Raw genomic sequence first — 19,440 nt, forward strand, 5'->3', positions numbered from 1 at the left:
AGCTGAAACTCGGAAAACAAAAATAATTTTCATATGAAAATTTTGTATTATTTTCTTTTTTATGAATTACATACGTCTTTCTTTGCATCTGAAATTCAACAACTACCACATATTCAAAGTACGAAAAAACAGGTCTTCTGTTTCTGTTTGTCTGTCGTCTATCTGTTTGTATTCTCTGTTGACTTTGTTAGACAGATAAGCGTAACCTAAGGAAGTATTGTAATAGGGTTCAGTAGTACGATGTCTCGCGTTTTCGCCTGACTGTCGTCTGTCGTCTGTCTGTATGTCTGACTGTGTGTCTGTCGTTTGTGTCAATTTTTATTAGGCAGATAATCTTCGAAACCACAAATTTTATAGATGGTAAAAGGCTAACCAAAATTTGTCTCCAAACTCCAAAATTTACAGTAGTAATGTTGTTACATTTTATAGAATAAAATACTCCTGCACCTGTGGTTAATGAATCCGTGTTGAATTTTTTACTCTAAACAACCAGATTTTTTTTGTAAATAAAATTAAAATTGTATAACAATATTTTACAATTTTACTTTGAAACTGTTAAACCGAATGCTCTGAAATCTTGCAAGCATTGTGAAGTCATCGTGAGTATTGTAAATCATTAACCGAAATTTATCCGTGTGTCCCCTCTTAAAAAAATTGATACCGTTTTCTCAAAATTTTGCCGAATAACCCTATACAAAATATTATCAATCTATACTTGTGGTTTATAAATAAATTCATATTTTTAATAATTACCTATACAAGATGCCTCAAAAGAATTAATGAATAAGTCAGTTTGTTTTATTGATCAATTTAAAAAGTACTCTTATTATTCGTATTACATTCATTGCACCTATTCAAATTGATATATGATTGTGTCCTTGATAAGTTGTTCTCACTGCAAACATATGCAAAGCATGCTCCATTATCTATACTTTAACGCTCCAAACATGTCTTCATTTTAACTTAGGGTTAAATTTTTATTACATTTAGCGCAAAAATTACTCAACACTATATTTAAATCACGTCATCTAGTGTTTTCAAGACTGAAATGTAATAATTTTGATATGTACAATGCAACACCAATCATATTATATAGTGGGTTAAAGATCATTTTTACTTCCCGAACGTAAACTAAGGTAATAGGGTTGAGCAGCTAATTTCTTGTTTTCTCAATGTTTCATAACAAGAGAATGAAAAAAATAGTTTCCCGTTTCCGTCTGTCTGTCGTCTGTGTCCATTTTTATTAGACGGAAAAGTGCATGCTAAAAAATATTTAAATTTGATACAAAACATACTCTGTACTTGTCGTTTATGAATCCGCCTTAATTTTGTAGGTTATAATTGTTATTGTTTAATATTTCTAGTCGTTGACCTGCTTGTAAATACATAATACAAAATATCAAAAAGTGGTAAAAGCGTTCACTTTACTTGTGAAAGGTTCGGGGTTTGGTCTCCTACACCCCTTTTTTTTCTTACACTGTAACTGGTTTACTTGCACTTTAGCAGCCCACACATCTCTCTACTTTAAATTGTAGGCGTTATCATAAAAAGATTAAAATTCTCAAGAATATTTTTTTTTAATTTTTTAATTACAATGCCAAGAAATGTTTTTTGGTTTCAAATAGTTAAGCAAATTATCCAACAAATATAAATAATCGTATATTGTGACCGTCTGCCGTCTCCGTTTCCTGTTTTTCTAAGTTTATAGTTTCTTAGAATAATGCGTTATATGAACCTTAAGTAAGTCGGAGTCTTGATAACATAGGAGCCTTTAACACTACACTTTTTCTTTGTTTTTCGATGTGTATGGTTACACCATTTTTTGAAACATTTTGAGGTAGGCAGTTCTAAAAAGTACAAGCAGATTGTTTTGAAATTTGTGCAGAAAAGTCATAAATAAATTTAAATTAAGGTTCCATAATCCTTCATTTACTGTTAATATCGTGTTAAAATAAAAAAAGAAGTTATTGAAGTGTTTTTGCTTACGCTTACGTAAGCAGTGAAAGTGAAACTGCTGGTGTAATAAGCGTCATGGGTAACTAGAGCAGAAATTTAAAAGAATCACCCGATATATGTTTTTCTCTCTTCAACATATTCAAGTGAAGTTTGTTCTGGGCTTCATGTTGATATATATGATATGATAAATATATATGATATAATTTTCATCACAGAATTAATAATTTTTGCTTGTTTTATACTATTTTTAGAACAAAATACATAACACATTTAACTAAATGATTAGCAACTCACCTGATAATCAAAATATCGCCCATAAATCTGTTTATGCTCATCATAAAACAATTTTAGGCGTAGGTAAAGAAGCAGCAGAATTTTAAACGACCTAAGTGATTCAATAAAATTACTTAAATGAGTTTAACAGAAAGTTGTTAAGCTTTTCACAGCGGCGCTAAACGATGCAGACTTTACAAACTTTTTTACTGGAAACCCTTAACCATAACTACCTTTTGCACCTCTGCTTCAGGAAATTTAAGACAAGGAGACGAACTTGAAAAATTTTTAAGCTTGATATACCAGCCGACAGCTGGCACCGAGACTATTTAATTTCGTGATAATTACGCCGAGATTAACTTGAAAGTGAATGTTTGTAGAAATGTAATGCAATAAATACGTCAAAGAACGTTTCAACTCTGCAGCTGAAAAAGCTCTGGGCAACTTTAACAAAGTTACAAGGCAACGTAATTGTTCTGATATTAGAGAGGCCATAACTCATGTCCAAGAACGAAACAGCGCTATAATCCTTTGGAAATATTTTTATTTATATGAAATTTTATTGTCATTTGGTGTCAACGTGCGTACAATTTGGACTTTCGAGCTTATTTCCGCGGACACGTCGTACAAAAGAAGTGAAAGTAGAAAATTACCCTTTTTTCATATTAGGGAGACACTTTTAAATTTAAAAAAATCGGGCCGAGCTCAGGGCTAGACGAGCATACGGTTGCAATGAGCACTAATTTTGCACAAATGGAACATTTTCCGAATGATAATAAAATTTTATGTTATACAGAATAAAGGATAAAGTTTCTCTTCAGGCCATTATCAACGCCTATGTGCTTTTTTTACTGTAAAAGCTTCAAGCTAGAAAAGCAGCGTTAAAGATTTACACTGAGGCCGTATAAAGATCCATTTAATTTTATTGTCAAGAGTTTACGGATCGAACCTAAGAATAAAAACATGTAGTAAACAATTTTAAGATCATCTTCTTCCAGTAAACTGGTTATTGACGAGGCGTTCCCTTTGTACTGTAACTTTTAAATGTGGATCTCGTTGTTGAGGAGCTTATATTTTTCATATATTTATTAAAGTGCACATTTCATACCTACAATAAATCAGAATGCTAATAAAGGGGTTCTGCGATTTTTTAACCAAAAATAATAATTTTCCACGAGTATGTTTGTTTAGGTCCTTTACGTTCTTTCTGCCAGCCGGGTGACGCTTTAGGTAAACAATAATAGATAAAACAAATATTTAAGGATAACTCAGAATCGCGCCCGCTGTATCACTCAAAAACGTATGTCCGTGTTAGTTTTATGTATGGTCAACCTAAAGTTAATTTTTTTAATTAGGTATACACAGGCAAATATATATGTAATTTCGCTTTCTACCGTCAACTTAATTTATTTCTACACTGCATACATCTTACAGTTAAATTATGTTGAAAATGCTCTCCTATGATTTTAAAACCGAAAGTAGCAGGTAACACGCAAGAAATGAGGCAAAGCGGAATGTACGTTAAGCTATAACCTTAAACTTACACATTAACAAAAACATGCTCAGCATCGCTGCCAAACCTCTATTTAATTATAAAAATAAGTTATAACAACTGCTTTAAATATTTTCTAAAGATTTAATGTTATTAAAACGTCATAATTTTGTCACAGACAACTTAAAATAAAGACAACACATGTTTATAACATTGACACGTCCTTGACGTGGTTGTAAAAATTAAAAGATGCTGCGCTAAATTTTCTCCTTCTAAACATTTATTTTTCTTCGATATTCTAAAGTGTACACAATTCTTAATCAGTTTTTTATCTGCTATTAAAGTATGCCTAGAATGACCGTATTTCAAATTTACTATATTATGTATATATTTTGTAAGTTCCATATCTAATTTTTCTCCAAAATTTATTTCATAATTTTTTAATAAACAGTATCTTAAGTTGACATAAATAGATTTTCGGCAAAATTAGAGAACAAGCCAAACTTAAGCGAAGTTAAAAGCTTTACCACTGTATTTGCTACAAAAGATCTAGAAAACTCATCATGCTTGAACCTTTAGGTCGTTAAGGTTAATATTCATGTCAAGTCAGTTGAACTGAGTGGGAGTCTCTAGTTTCAGCGTGAACCATTAAATCACATACTAAAACAATGAAACGTATCTATGCTTTATGTTAGTTTATAATATCGAATACAACGACATTTTCAATTGTTGTATATTCTTAATAAAAAAACATGGGACATGTTTTCTTTCTACGCTCCAGAAAATTTCAACGTTAATATCAAAGCCCTAATGCATACATTTATTACTATTTCTTCATAAGAGAAATGCTGAAAATATATGTATTTATGATATATGTACTAACTACAAGTATGAGTACAGATTTTAAGTAAGTTAACTGAAATACGAGTACCTAATTATGCGTTATTTGGTTTTGTACAAGGTTTTTGTATAAATGATTATAGGGTCGAAGTAGGTCATGAAAACGTCCCGCCTCTCAGTTTTGGACTTTACTAAATGCGCAAGGACCCACCACAAATGCCACACGCATCTGGTATACCTGGTTGCCTAAATGCCTCATATCTTTTTAAAAAATAAAACTAATTTATGAAACAAATTTATTGCGGTTAAACATCACAGTAAATATTGAAAATGTTCGCCATTTTATTCAGGGCACATGTTCACTCTCATTTTAATTTCAAAAATGTTCTGTAACATCCTTTCGTCAATGTTTTGGACCCATTGTTCAATTTCATGTGGCAACAGGAACTTCTGCCTGCTGAGGAAATTTTGTCAAAGATGTTTGCGGAATCTGCTCAAGTCGTCTCAATTTATCAACACTTTCTACACACACTGAAGGTCTTCCAGGTCGACACTGACAGAATAATTTATAAAAGCCCTGTATAAATTATTCCGATTGTAGACTTATAGTCTTTATGATAAGTCGATTAACAATATAAGAATTATGATGATTATGAGGTACCCATACATATTTTAATGCTTACTGGTCTATTTAAATTCTGCCTTTTTCAAGTTGACCATCGTTCACAAAACAATTTAAGCTATAAATCTAAAACCTTGAAGGTAAATTTAAAATCATCATCAGTTTATAAAATGTGTAATAATGTTATCATAGTTTATTTTATAATTTTGTTGAACTTCTCAGATTTTTTAAATAAGTATATCCACAATTGCAATTATTACATTTGCAAATAGTAGCCTACGAGACTAAGAAAAAAGGTAAAAGCGTAGATAATTGACTGGATAAGTACATTTCTAGTCTGGTATTGAAAAATCCCAAAAAGTACAGCGGGAAGTGTCTATCTTAAAAGTAAAGTCTTAATGTAATAGTAATATAATAGACAACAATAGAACAAAAAAATACAATAACTTGCTCGCCCTAAAATACAATCGAAAAATTATGAAACTTATTAACTTTAAGAATTTAATTTTTTTGATGATGACTCCTGTGAGTCAAATTAATAAATGTATCGACTTATATACCTACAGTAACAGCAAAACAGTTGCAAGATTTCAGAGCATTTGGTTTTATGGTTTCAAAGTTAAGTTTGATTTTTTTTTTCAAATATTCGGATGCCTAGGGTAAAACTCAACACAGATTCATAAACTACAATAGAAGAGTAAGCTATTTTATAAAATTTAAATCAAATTTACCATTGTAAAAATTGAAGATGACGGCATATCATTATTGGTGAAATGGCTAGACAAATTTTCCCATCTACACGATATTTCCTAATGTACATAATTAACCCTATAAATATATAAATTTAGAAAAAACAATTTTATTTCGTGTAATCAAGGGTAAACCAAAAAATTTTACTGCAGTGGTATATTTTTTTAATTTAGTGTACAAAGAGTTATTTCAAATAGTTACAATACTTACTGGTAATTTATTGGCTTGACACATTGTTTAATTTCAAATCGATGTTTAATATCTTTCTGTGGAAACTTTGCCCTTGAAAAAATCAAAGTACCTACTTTATACTCAACCCCGTACCATAGTCACAGAAGTTTTCAGTAGCAATACTATTTATACGGAAAGAAAAATATACATATTTTAAGACACCTTTCTTTGAAAGCCAATTAATCCTTTTTTTTTCAGAAACCGTCATGTTAAATATCTAACGTATACATCTTAGAGAGATGAAAATAACACAACAGGACTAACTAGCGTGGAAAGTGAAGAGATAAGTCTCAAATCTTCATTCTTTCCTCACCCGGAGATTTCAGGGGACAAAGTGGCTATTTCCGAAAAACAAATTGGCTATTTCAAGAATTTTTTCTCCAAGGAAATGATGCTTCAGCAAAGCATCCGAAAAAATAAATGAATATGGTTTTTAGTACCCTATTCGGTAAATTCATAAGGAACGACCCATTTATTGAACAAAAGTTATCGAGGCAACCTTTATAATCAGCCTCCACACATTTTTATCAATTCTAACTTAGGAATTTTTCAGATTCGTACAACTAACTTTTCAAAAAAGGTTTAAGTTCGGATCTGCGATTAATTACATTTTTCATTTTCCGGGCTTTGACTACTAGTGATATGGCCTGAATCGTTTTAGCGAATATGTAGTTTCATGTTTCCGTACTAATTAGTGTGAAATTTTAACTAGATATGCATACAGATAGGTTATTAGTATTACTGCTTTCGCAGTTACTTGTAACAACCGGTTGCACTAAAAGAATAAAATAATTTTGCAGATTGTCTCAAAACATATATACGGAGTTCGTTAAATTTTGATAAAATACTCCTAAGATGGTTTAAGGATTATGAAATTACTTAGCTCGAATTTGTTTATTCATGCTCTGTAGAATAGTCACTGCGCTTTTTTAAATTGGAATACATGATGTATATATTTTTTACTTATATAAAAAAATTGGTCAAAGTTTATTTCAACAAAACTTCCCTCGTTCCTGAAGTACAAGTCAAACAAATTCCGCTTCTTTGAACAATTATAAAATTAGATTGTGCAGTGTTTGTTTTGTGGTAACCTCTATAAAGTACAAGCCAGCGGCATAAATAACACCCCCGCAGCCCCTGCACCGTGGGGGCGCAAATTGCAGGAAGCAACGTAAAATATATTTAAAGCAGATAACCAACGGAAAAAATGGTCTCTCAGCAAGAATAAGCTTCAGCTTCAAGTGTTTGTTTATACATCGGAAAAATGTCATGTAAAAATTTGTTTGATTTGAATGAGTTTGTCGCCTCAAAGCAGAGGACCAAAATTAGTAATTAAGCCACAGTTGGATAGGATGTTCCGAATATTATTATTATAATTTTTATTAAACAAAGACGTGCATATTCTCACCTTTACTATGACATCATAAACATAAATAATACACATCTCGATAGAAAAATAGAAAAAAGAAACGGCGAAGTTTGTTGGCATCGAACTTACGGCATTCTGACTGTGTTAATTTTTTCGTGAACATTTGGTCGTTTAGGGAGGAAACTCGAAGCGGATTCGTACACCACAAGTATAGGAGATTATTAATGTTAACATTTAAATCATTTTAAAATAGAATTCTTTGAAATTACGTCATCAAGTTGTTGGTGGGAATGATTAACCACATTTTGGTTAGCATTTAACCATCTAATATTAGGGTGATTCAAAAAAAAAAATAATTTTTTTTTTCGTGCAAAGAGGTTCAAAAGTTTCTTTTCAACGTAAAAAAATACCAGTTAAAATTTGAGCTCTTAATATTAATATTAAGACCGTCCGCATCGCGTTTTTCTATTTCCCATAAGAATAACATGGGAAAATTTTTGTTTGCACCTTCTGATTTTTATTGCTAGCCCGTCGTGTGTCGTGAAAAAAATTCAATCACATATTTTTATAGAGAATTGAACGCTCTACAAAAAGTGTCTCCTATGATTGTGCGAGAAACCTGATAGTTGAAGAGTTATTTTAGGCTAAAGTTAAATTTATCCAAATTTTGACGTTTTTGATGCATTACAATAAATTTGATGGTCTTATTGGAATAAATCACCACAAAAATTTATACACATTTTAAATTTAGTTTTTTAAACAGTAATTGTTTATAATTTTATGCTATAATAAGGCCAGTAAAACTCTTTCCGAACATTTTCAGCATCAGTGGGTTAAAAAATCATAGTCAGGTTTCTCGCAAAATCATAGGAGACACTTTTTGTAGAGCGTTCAATTCTCTATAAAAATATGTGATTGAATTTTTTTCACGACACACGACGGGCTAGCAATAAAAATCAGAAGGTGCAAACAAAAATTTTCCCATGTTATTCTTATGGGAAATAGAAAAACGCGATGCGGACGGTCTTAATATTAATATTAAGAGCTCAACTTTTAACTGGTATTTTTTTACGTTGAAAAGAAACTTTTGAACCTCTTTGACACGAAAAAAAAAATTATTTTTTTTTTTTTAATCACCCTAATCTAATATACATACAAAATTTGACAACAAACGGTCCAGTATTCTTTGGGTAATAAAACGTCGAGAAAACAGAAAATCCGATGGACTCGATTATTATATATAGGTATATACTTCATTATCGTACGCTCAGGAAGTAAAAATATTGCGCAATGAAATTTAATACATTCATCAGCAACAGAAATTCATTATTTTGTTATAATGGTTAGTTTTGTATGTGATATTGTTTACACCTGAATTTAATGTTTAACAATATTTACAGCATTAACGTATTCGTGTTTAGCGCTTTATTTTATTGACTCTCTCAGGAACAGTCGTGTAATTCCTTTGAAATTCTCTCAACACCATCACATTATGAATGGTGTTACACTGAACAGATTAAAATTAATTTATTCATCCGCTTTAATAATTGATGAATTGATAATATCATTTCACAAATTCATTAAGTAAATCTGTTTCAAAAAATATGCTTTGACACGCGTCAATTTTTTTCAACTCGAAAAAAAGGTAGAGCTTTACAGTTTTCTAATAAGGTTGGTTACATTGGGTTTTAGTTCAATACGGTTGACACAGATAAAATTTTACTGATTTTTTTTTACTAAAATCATCATTTCAAATCATTTTACTACATCTACTACCTTCAGTTATTAAACTAATAAACGAAAAATGCAATGTTTTAAACAATATTAATATTCATATCGACTTATTTTTAAAAGAAAGTCGTTTTAAATTAAACTATTTTGGTGACATATGTTATGTTTAATAATAAAATATGATATACACCAGCAGATAACACTGTTTAGTAATGATAGCGAAACAAACTAATTCCAATAATGCAACAAAGTCTACCTTGACCTAATTATTAGCTATTGCAGAATGAATACTCTCTTTTTTGAAGCGAAAATTTTCGTCATCAATATGTTGATAGGGCTAAAAATTTATCGAATTCGTTTACCTACTTTTTTAATTAGCAGAAACTGCAATTTCTATAGGTGAAAAATTAATTGACAATTTAATAAAAGATTAGATTCCCTTATTATAATATATAAATTTGTATGTTTATATCGTTACGCATTGCAAAAGTACTCAAGGTACTTGATATTTTCAACGCATAAAGCTTGTTTAACATAATGATTAATTTAGACCTAAATTTAACATTTCGAATAAATTTATTGTCAAATTCTGCTTCATAAATTTATAAATATGTTCTCAGAAATTCATTGTCATAAATAATAAGTACGCGTAGGTGTACTTCAGATTATATAATTTAAATGTTCGAATATTAGTGCATTTGATTGTACGATGTTATGAAACAAAAAATAAACTGAATCCCAATTTTTCATCTTTAATTTACAACACCATTTTTTAAAGTGATTTATTTCTGGTTGCTCCAGCTTGGTTTAAGCACTCAACCGCAGTTTACAGTGAAATTAATTTTAAATTTAGTGTCGTTTCAAACGGACATAATAGCGTCGTTATTTTATTAAAACAAACAAAGCAAGAACTAAAACAAAAAACCCATGACCTACCTTCATAAAACGCCCTAATGTAGGATAAGTTGTAACGAATTTTTTTTGAGTGTGTAAACCAAGAACGTTTTAACGCCTCTATTGTACCTCTTCCGTTGTTTCATTACTCGAGCTAAACTTAATAATATTAAATTTGTTTATAGTCGCCTACACGATTTCCACGAACGGAACCTAGAGTGTTGATTTTCAGTAGCATTACACATACAGAACAACCCCTTTTAAATACAATCATCTTCAATTTCCTACCAAATGAAAACAGAAAATCGAACGGAATTCATATAATAGAGGCTAGGACTTGACAGTAGACCCCAATCAGTTATCAGCACAATAGAACCAATAGAAGAATTAAACTCCTGCTTCTTAACAGACGAACTTCCCTTGTGATTAATTCAATTATAACTTTTAAACAACTTAATAAAACACTAGTCGTGCAGGGCAATTATAATTAAAAAAAACATAATATAGCCTTTATTTCGGTGAATGACAACTTCCCCACAAAAACTTATCCCATCTCTCAATAAAAAGATGAACAATATTGTTATGAACATCAATTGTTCGAGTGTTTTGTTCGTTAGGAGAAAAATATCGCATTTTTCATCTCAGCTCCAACAAAAAATCTATTGAATCACGCTTGATAGACGAATTTCCTTGACATGCTTCTATTTTCTTTCCACATATAAGAAATCTTGTCATTAAATAATGAAATAATACGTTCCTTTACGTGAAGAAGGCGAAAAAGTCTCTTGGCAATTATCTTTCTCTAAACTCAGTGTCAGCATACGCTTGTGTCAATATTTGCCGTAAACTTAACATCGAAACAACTTTCGCCCTGTAAATTATTAATTTTTCATTTTCTGAGGCAAAATCAACATCTCCCGATGGCAGCAAAACAGGATCGCTCTCTGATCTGATTAGACAGTTATGCCATATGGAATTTAATTCGGTCTTGAGTCGAAGCCGTTTATTAATTTCACCCTTTTCTAATTATTCCGAGCTTTGTTCCTTGTCTGGAATCATTTAGATTTTGAATGCTTTAAGTAGTATAGGGCAACGAACCATGCAGGTCCTGGCAGCCATAAAGTTGCTGCAAGCATTATAAAGTGCTGAACACGAGTCATCACTTAATAGAATCGGGGAAAAAGTCCAGAAATTTTCCAGGATAAGTAAATCGATTTAACGCATACAGAGTGTTTTAGGACATTGGGGATTCGTGGAGATTGCAAATGGATATAGGAGGTTTACGAAACTTTCATAAATGCTGTTACGAAATGGCAGTGCAAACTTTTACTTGTTGCTGCATTTAACTCTGTCTATATCAAAGAGGCACATTTTATAAGGAAAAATTTGATAATACCTACAAAAACGACATGTATATATAATGCTAAAAAATATATACTTATTTATCTCAATGAACAACAACAAACAAATTATTTATAATACAAGAGAATTAAATTTATCTCGTATAAGGTATTATTCAGAGCGAGCGCACCGTGGAAAATTTTGTAAGGCATTTTTTACCTCCTAGAAAAACCAGCAACTTTAGAAAACTTTCCCAGATGTGAAAAGCGCTCTTTTTGGTTATTTTGCATGAAACTAACAGTAATCACAATACGAATAAAAATGTTAATTTTTTCGTTATCTTTTCCCCTGATTTTGATTTAGTATTCAACAAAAAAAGTGCAATGCTCTGTTGTAATTAACTTAAAATCAGTCAATTTTACGAGTAATTAATTTTTTGTGTAACATTTATATCATATCTAACTGGACAATGAATTTGCAACTTAAGAAAAAATTCAGCAGCTGAAACACCAATTCATAGCAGACAAATAATCCAATAACTTACTAATAAGCCATTACTTATGGTGCTAAAGCGTTGGAATTCTAAACTGAATAATTCTACCGAAAATTTAGGGTTTAATCTAATTACCAGATGTCTAGAGTGAAGTGTGAACGCCGGTGGATATACGTGAATTTGAAAGAAAAACTAATCCTTTTTTGTGCAGTACATTTAGCCACCTGAAGGCTAATAATTCCGACGGGAGATTCAGTTCACTGGCGGTTTGCCCCTGTTCGTTCTGTTCTCAGAGCATTATTTCGTATCCACTAAAACTGTATTGCCTAATCGAATTACGGACCTTAAATGATACTATATCATTCCAGGGACGTACTTATAAAATATCAGTGCTCCATCAAACATTTAAAACATTCTCCTAGTTATAACCCCGGTATACTTATTAATTAATTACAATTTTAGTGGACGCAATACTCTTCTGAGTATACTTGTTTCGTTTATAATGTACCTCATAAAATTTTATGATAATATTGAGCTACTGATGATAGGGTGGGGATGCGGTAAATCCTATGTTGGTTCATGGAGTTACAGTGTCTCTTGAATCTACCTAGTTAATAAACCAAGATCAGCCTCTTGTAATATGGGATCTATATATTCATGTGAGGTATATCATAAACGAAACGAGAGTATAGTGTTTGCTATTTATAAAATTTTATATATTCCTCTTCAAATTATTTTAATCGAATCTAAAATCCTCTATACATTGAACTACTTACAAAACATTAATAAAACTAATTCAGCATTGCTATTTTTTACCCTATATGTGTGTCTGTGTTCGACCTAAACAAGTTAAAAAAATGAGATATAAGCAAGCTATAAAAAGCACCCTTTGGTAATAGAATTGCACATTTATAGTTCCTGTGTCTCCGACAACAAAGTAGCCTGGAGAACTAAACTCTATCTTTTGTAAATACGTTTTAAATTAAATTTCTTTGTGTCAGCTCAATTTATAAATCAGATACTTGGAAACAAATTCTGGAAAATAGCTTAAATGGTTTTGCAGAAAAACCTTTTGAAGTCTGTCAGATCAAAGTATAGAAAATCATTTCTTATGACATTTCTTTTTTTCAGTTTATTTCAGTCGAATTCCAACCCAAAGCTTACCTTACGATTCAACAAATAGAAACATGCTACTTCCAATATTCCATTTTTAGGCCATAAGTTGTTAAATATTGGGGAAATTTAAAAAATTTTCATTTAACATTCTTCAAAAAAGAAAACGTAAAGTGTTCCTGTTCTATAATTTCCTGTCTCATTAATAATATCGAACATAATTGTGTTTCGTAGGAGTATAATAATACGAAAATGCGTATTTACCACCTACACCTGCCTGGCTATGAGTTGTTTATCGTCTATTGCTAGTTTTTAAGGCCAAATTTTGACATTTTCAGTGTATTTAGTTTATTAGTAAGATGACGAAGAATTTGGTGACGATTTGATAATAATTTGCAACTATTTTCAAATTTATATAACGGGTGTCTGGAAAATGACGGATTAACTCTTCAGTACATTATATACGGGGGTTTCAGGAGTCCCAAATAAATATTTAAAAAATTCCTTATGATGTAGATTACGAAAAAAACGTAATTTTATTAAAGTAAAATTGGCAACACTGACACACCTAATGCATGAATACCTCCGGCTTACTTTCTGATTTCTTAGTAACGATGGTAAAAATACTGAAATCCACATTCGCTTTATATCAGGCAAATATTGTTGTCAAATGGAATTTTATCAAATTATTACAAAAACAACACAACCATATTTTTGTGTATTCTAACTGAAATGGTAATTAAACATGTGATAATTTTGACATTTTTGTGATAATGAATGAGTTGTTTAGTTGTTAAACATTGCAAAAAAACTAATTTTAAAATCATTATAACTCCACCAAAATGTGAGAAGGATTTTTTTTACTACTTTTCCCAGACTCACCAGTTGATTGTTAAGAGCGTAGCGGAGAGTTAATCCGCCATTTTCAGACACCCGGTATATATGTGTGTAAGAATTTTTTTTTAACTTGACACATAATGATACAAAAAACTACAAAAATGGTCCACGATAATTCTAGACTGTTACATATTTATACTTCAAGCACGAGCTGAAGATATAGTTTCAGGAAAGTTCGTTATAATTGGTTAGACAATTATTTTCACTCCATAAATTTGCAACTGTTTCCGAATCTTATCTAAACTCTGGCTCATGTTCTATTCACTTCCGAGCAGATACGTTCATACTTAAATTTTATATAAATGAAAAACAATTCCTATTCTTTTTCTGGTGTTCGAGAGATACTAATATTGTTACGAAATAAACCTATACGCCGCCCCGGTACGACGCCTATGGATTTTCTCGAGGGCCGTCTAATATGTACGGCGATGATGTGTGACTCATCGTCGGTGACGGCGTTCACTAAAGAAAAGCCTGCGATGGGTACTTCAGAAAAACCTCGATCGCGGAATATCTAGCAAGAAAGGCTTAAATAGATGCCACCTTCGGAAACGATTCAGCAAGTCAACGAGTCGAGTCTAGTAAATAAGAGAATGAATCTAGTCAAATCCATTCCAGTCGAGTCGGAATTATTCTATACATAATCGCTGTATAATTAGTCGTGTACCTGAGAAAGAAATTGCTGAGTTTTACCCACGCCGATTTTAATTATCTATCAACATAACAATACTAAAAAAACACGCAGTGCAAAAAGATTTAATGTCCTCATCGAAAATTAATATACGTCAAAACTAACTGAAGTTATTAACTTCTCGTCAAGACAAATTCTATTGTTAATTAGATAGAACTTCCCACGCTCCTGATGTACAGTCCAAGAATCGCTTCTTCGAAAATTATAATTATAATTTTATTTCTTATGATAGTCACTACGAAAATCTGAATACCCAGGGCAAAAAATCAAGGCGGATTCATAAAACCACAAGTACAACAATTTAAATAAGATTTACTATGAAAAAATTTGAGTTCACGTTATCAAATTTTTAGTGGGAATGATTTGACAAATTTCAGTTAGCGTCACTAATTACTAACATACAAAAAAGAACATAACATTTAACAACTACTATCCGTCTGGTACTTTCGGGGATTATCTGTATAATAAAAATCGACACAGACAGACGACAGACAGAGAGATGGAAACGGGAGGCTTATTTTTTCATACTCATACATTTTTTTTTTCTACAAATGGACCCTAGTACAAAGGAAATTGTCACCATGCCAAATTTGATCTTGTACGAAGTTTTGTTTGCTTCTGCTACAGAATATGCTACATGTTTTACTTTTTTTACGCGGTTTATGAGCTTAAATTCATTTAAAATTAATAATAGCATGAACCAGACCGGAATAAATACTGATATAAGTAGTTGCCTCAAAACTTCCCCGTGTAACTCCTGTTCCCGACGGTATTCCTACATTTCTGCGTAAAAAGTGAAAGTGCCAATCCTCATTTAGTTGGTGTTTAACTTTGTTATTTCCAACTTCTCCAAATTCGGGCGTATGTTCTGATCATTGGAAATTTTCGATAATGACACCTATTTACAAATCTAACATTAAAGCCGACATCTGAAACTATCGTTTCGTGTGCTCCCTCTCCTATACTTGTAAACTTCTGCGATCGATAACTTCACTAAGAACAAATTTGGAATTCATTTAAAAAATGTAACATTTTCATCTCGACGCAGCTTTGTTACGCAAACCAAGTTGAGAGTCAAATCTTATTCTTTACCCCATTTCATAAATAATGTTATAGAAGAACGTAACCAGGCAGACACTGCGATTTCAGTAAGGCTTTTAATAGAATAGAACTGAACTGTTATTATTAAAGTTATAGCTGTATAGAGCAGCTGGAAACTCATTGCCTTTGATATCTCGTATGTCAATAATAGAGTTCAATCTGTGTGTAAAAGGTCATATTTTTTCAACATGGTACGTTAGCGGCACATAGCAGTCATTTAAGTCCAGCACTTTTTCTAGTATTTATTAATGATTTGTCTTTTCTTAGTTAATTCTAACCATTTGCTTTACCGAAGGAAAACTAAGGTAGAATAAAAATAAATATAAAATTAACTATATATTACAAACAATTATAAATTATGTTCGAAAAAATTATTGTAACTAAAAATCTGTTGCTAGACCTAAATTCGAATGTTATACTTATGATTATTAACATCACGTTTAGATCAAGAAGTACAAAGACAATTTGCTTGAGCTCTCCTTTAAAAGATAAATATCGATAAAACTAATCTATGGTTAAAAATTATTAAGTATTACGTAAGATAAATTCTATTTGCTGATGACGGAAATTTTCTGCTGTTCCTCCTGGGTCTACGTTGTTTCACAACATAATCGATTGCTGTAAGTTAGATACGTTGTTTAATTTAAAGTGCCTCCTGCAACAACTCGTACTAAAACAATGTTCAATGCTGGGAAACAAAGAGCTAACCGTGGATTTAATGTATATATAACAAAACATCTGACTTTGACTTTTACATGAGATTTATTAGTAGCAATAACTTCCCCAAATACTCCATGTAGTTATTAGAATAATAATTTAGAGTATTACTTAATCACTTTAATACTGCTTTAAAAATTCTAAATGTAGATCTTAAAAAATAGTTCATTTTCTTATAAAAATATTTTCTTTAAAAGTTCTGTTTAGCTTGTTGAAAATTATTCTTTCCGCATCACTAGGAAACTGTAACATACTACGATAAAATTCGTAAGTGAATCAAGCGTGAATTAAAGTTAGAAAAGAAAATCATGCACTTTCAAAACGTAGGTACATTAATACATTCAGAGTAGATAGTGGTGAATTCTTCTTCATCTTCTGACTGCGTTGACCACTTGATGATCTGAAAAACCTTTATCCAAAATCCTTTACAGTGAACCATAATACTTTCAGCTCCATTAAATCAACATTAAAATAGAAAGCAAGAAAACGAGATTAGCCGCGACGCCTGTATAATTAGCTTACTGAATAAAATATTGTTTTTGTGACACAAAATTTGTTTAAGCCGACTTTATTAATAAAGCAAATGCAATTAGAATTAAAAGACATAGAAGAATGTTAAGTTGATTAAGTAGAAAATTACGTTGAACCGGCGATAAGGAGGATGAAAGGAAATAATTTCAGAAGTAGAGACTTCCCTTTGTCTACTTGAGTGGCAAATAAAAAATTAAACTTTTTTGCCAACAGTTCAGAGTGCATTTAACGTCCGCGACAGATTTCTCGTCCAGCCAAGATTTTTTCACCCCGCCAAAGTTTCAGCAGTGTTTCATTATTCATTTAATAAAAATGCGAAAGTCTTTTTTACTTTTACAAAAAAAAGTTTCCATTGCATATTCGCGGTCGACCTAATTAAAGCAGACACCGAAAGTGTCGCGATCTATGAATAATTTAGTCTTCTAAGAGAACAAGGATCTGAAAAATTCGAGGCAAAGGTTCCAGGTTTCAATTACCCGACCGAATGAGGTTTTGGGTGTGGGTAGCCCATAATAAAGGCCAGAGTTAAATATTCAAATGAGAGCAACTTACCTTTATATGATCGAACGAGGTAAATTATTTCGTTTGTAACATTTTCGGGCCAGCGCAAGTTGATCTAATTACGGGGGTCACACGTGGGACCTGAAGTGGACCGCTCGTGAACGCCGAAACGTAAGGATCGCAGGACTCGCGTCGACGCTGCCAAACCAGACCGGCCGGCGTTTTCAACGCCACTGCCCCGAAGCAGTTCCGCGTTCTTCAGCCGACGCTGAAATCCTGAAACACGCGCATTACATTGCCCGTCATGAGGGTGTTTACCATCGCGGACGATTTGCCCATGAACACCACCCCAAGCGTGCGTTTGAAGAGGTTCGTGTTTAGTTTAGCAATGGTAATTAGATTGGTGTAGTTTATTAATGTGGGTTTGCTGAAGAACTTTCATAATACTGTTGCAAAAAACTACTTCAGAAATACACATTTTTCTCTTTTTTGTACATTTTATTTTATTTTTAAATTACACCGACAAAGATCTTATCAAAATGATGAAAATTTAGACGTGGGATTTTCAACAAACTTTCAAGTGTAATTTTTACAGCTCACGAAATATAAAAATGTAGATCTGATTTTCCATCTGTTGGGTTGTCTATCCATCTCTGTCGAAAATGTCTTGAAAAAAAATCCGGAATTATTGCATTTATTAATCCAAATTTATAGTGAGGGTTGTAAAGCAAAAGTTATCCTTTGATTTCTAACAAAAAATTGATCATATCATTTCAACATTGACTTAGAACTGTACATATTTCACGACTAGTGGTTTAAAACTCCACACCGAGATTTCAAAGGTGTGTTTGCAATAGATAATTCGAAAGAATTCCTTTGTACGATTAAGATTTTTTGTTGCATATTTATGAAAATTTTAAATTTCTCAAAGTAATTTCATTAATTAGTAGTAGGAGTAATAATTAAACTTCATTTTCTTTGACGTTATTTATCCGAACAGTCATTTTCATGTACAAGATTTTGTGTAAGAACTTTCGTCGCCCACAAATCAGAATTTTGTATAGCATAGTGTATGTTTCAAGTCAGTTTTTTAGTAGGGACAAAAGTATATCGATTTAGATAGGTACAATGTAATACTAAAAACAATAGTATTGTATGTATATCAAAATTTTCGACAAATGAGATAATCCATTTTTAATTTAATCAATAAACTAAACTTCTTGATATATTAATTAATTTTGAGATACCTTGTATTACAGAGTTTTTATAAATGATTATAGGGCCGACGTAGGTTATGAACACGTGCCGTCTCTCAGTTTTAGCCCTTACTAAATGCCCAAGGATTTACTACAAATACCACAGCCATCTGCATAACTAGTTGTCTAAATGCTTCATATCTTTTTAAAAAATAAAACTAATTCATTATAATACAAAGAAACAAATTTATTGCGGTTAAACATCATAGTAAATGTTGAAAATGTTCACCACTTTGTTGAAGGCACATGTTCACTCTCTTATTAATTTCAAAAATATTCTGTAATCGTTTAGTCAATGCCTATTGTTCAATTTCATGTTGCAACAGAAACTCTTGACTGCTGAGGAAGTTTTGTCAAATATGTTTGCGGATTCTGCTCAAGTCGTCTTAAATCATCTACAACTTCCTCAGATACTGAAGGTCTTCCACGAGATTTCTCTTTGTTGACACTGCCAGTTCGAACAAATCTGTTGATTACATCTCTAATGTGACCCTCTAACGATGTTTCTTGAATTATTAAGTCACGGTATTTGGCCAGATATTCTTGCTTACAAGCGGTTACAGAATACACACAATCTTCGTTTACGAAGTCCCATTGCAATAACAAGACATAACAATGAAAGTGTCTTGTTCAACAGAATA

General features: G+C 31.7%; 1 protein-coding gene across 1 annotated transcript in view; it reads right to left on the reverse strand.

Annotated features, from left to right (window-relative positions):
• Positions 1 to 17,756, reverse strand: part of LOC135135248 (uncharacterized protein) — a 252,781-nt gene extending 235,025 nt beyond the window's left edge. The window contains exon 1 of the mRNA XM_064064271.1: positions 17,595 to 17,756. The gene's annotated coding sequence lies outside the window, so the exon portion shown is untranslated. The remainder of the gene's footprint in view (positions 1 to 17,594) is intronic.
• Between the last annotated feature and the right edge of the window lie 1,684 nt (positions 17,757 to 19,440).

Source organism: Zophobas morio, unplaced genomic scaffold (genome assembly GCF_036711695.1).
Source record: "Zophobas morio isolate AGI-343-1 ecotype UQ-CSIRO unplaced genomic scaffold, CSIRO_AGI_Zmor_V1 ptg000024l, whole genome shotgun sequence".
Lineage (NCBI taxonomy): Eukaryota > Metazoa > Arthropoda > Insecta > Coleoptera > Tenebrionidae > Zophobas > Zophobas morio.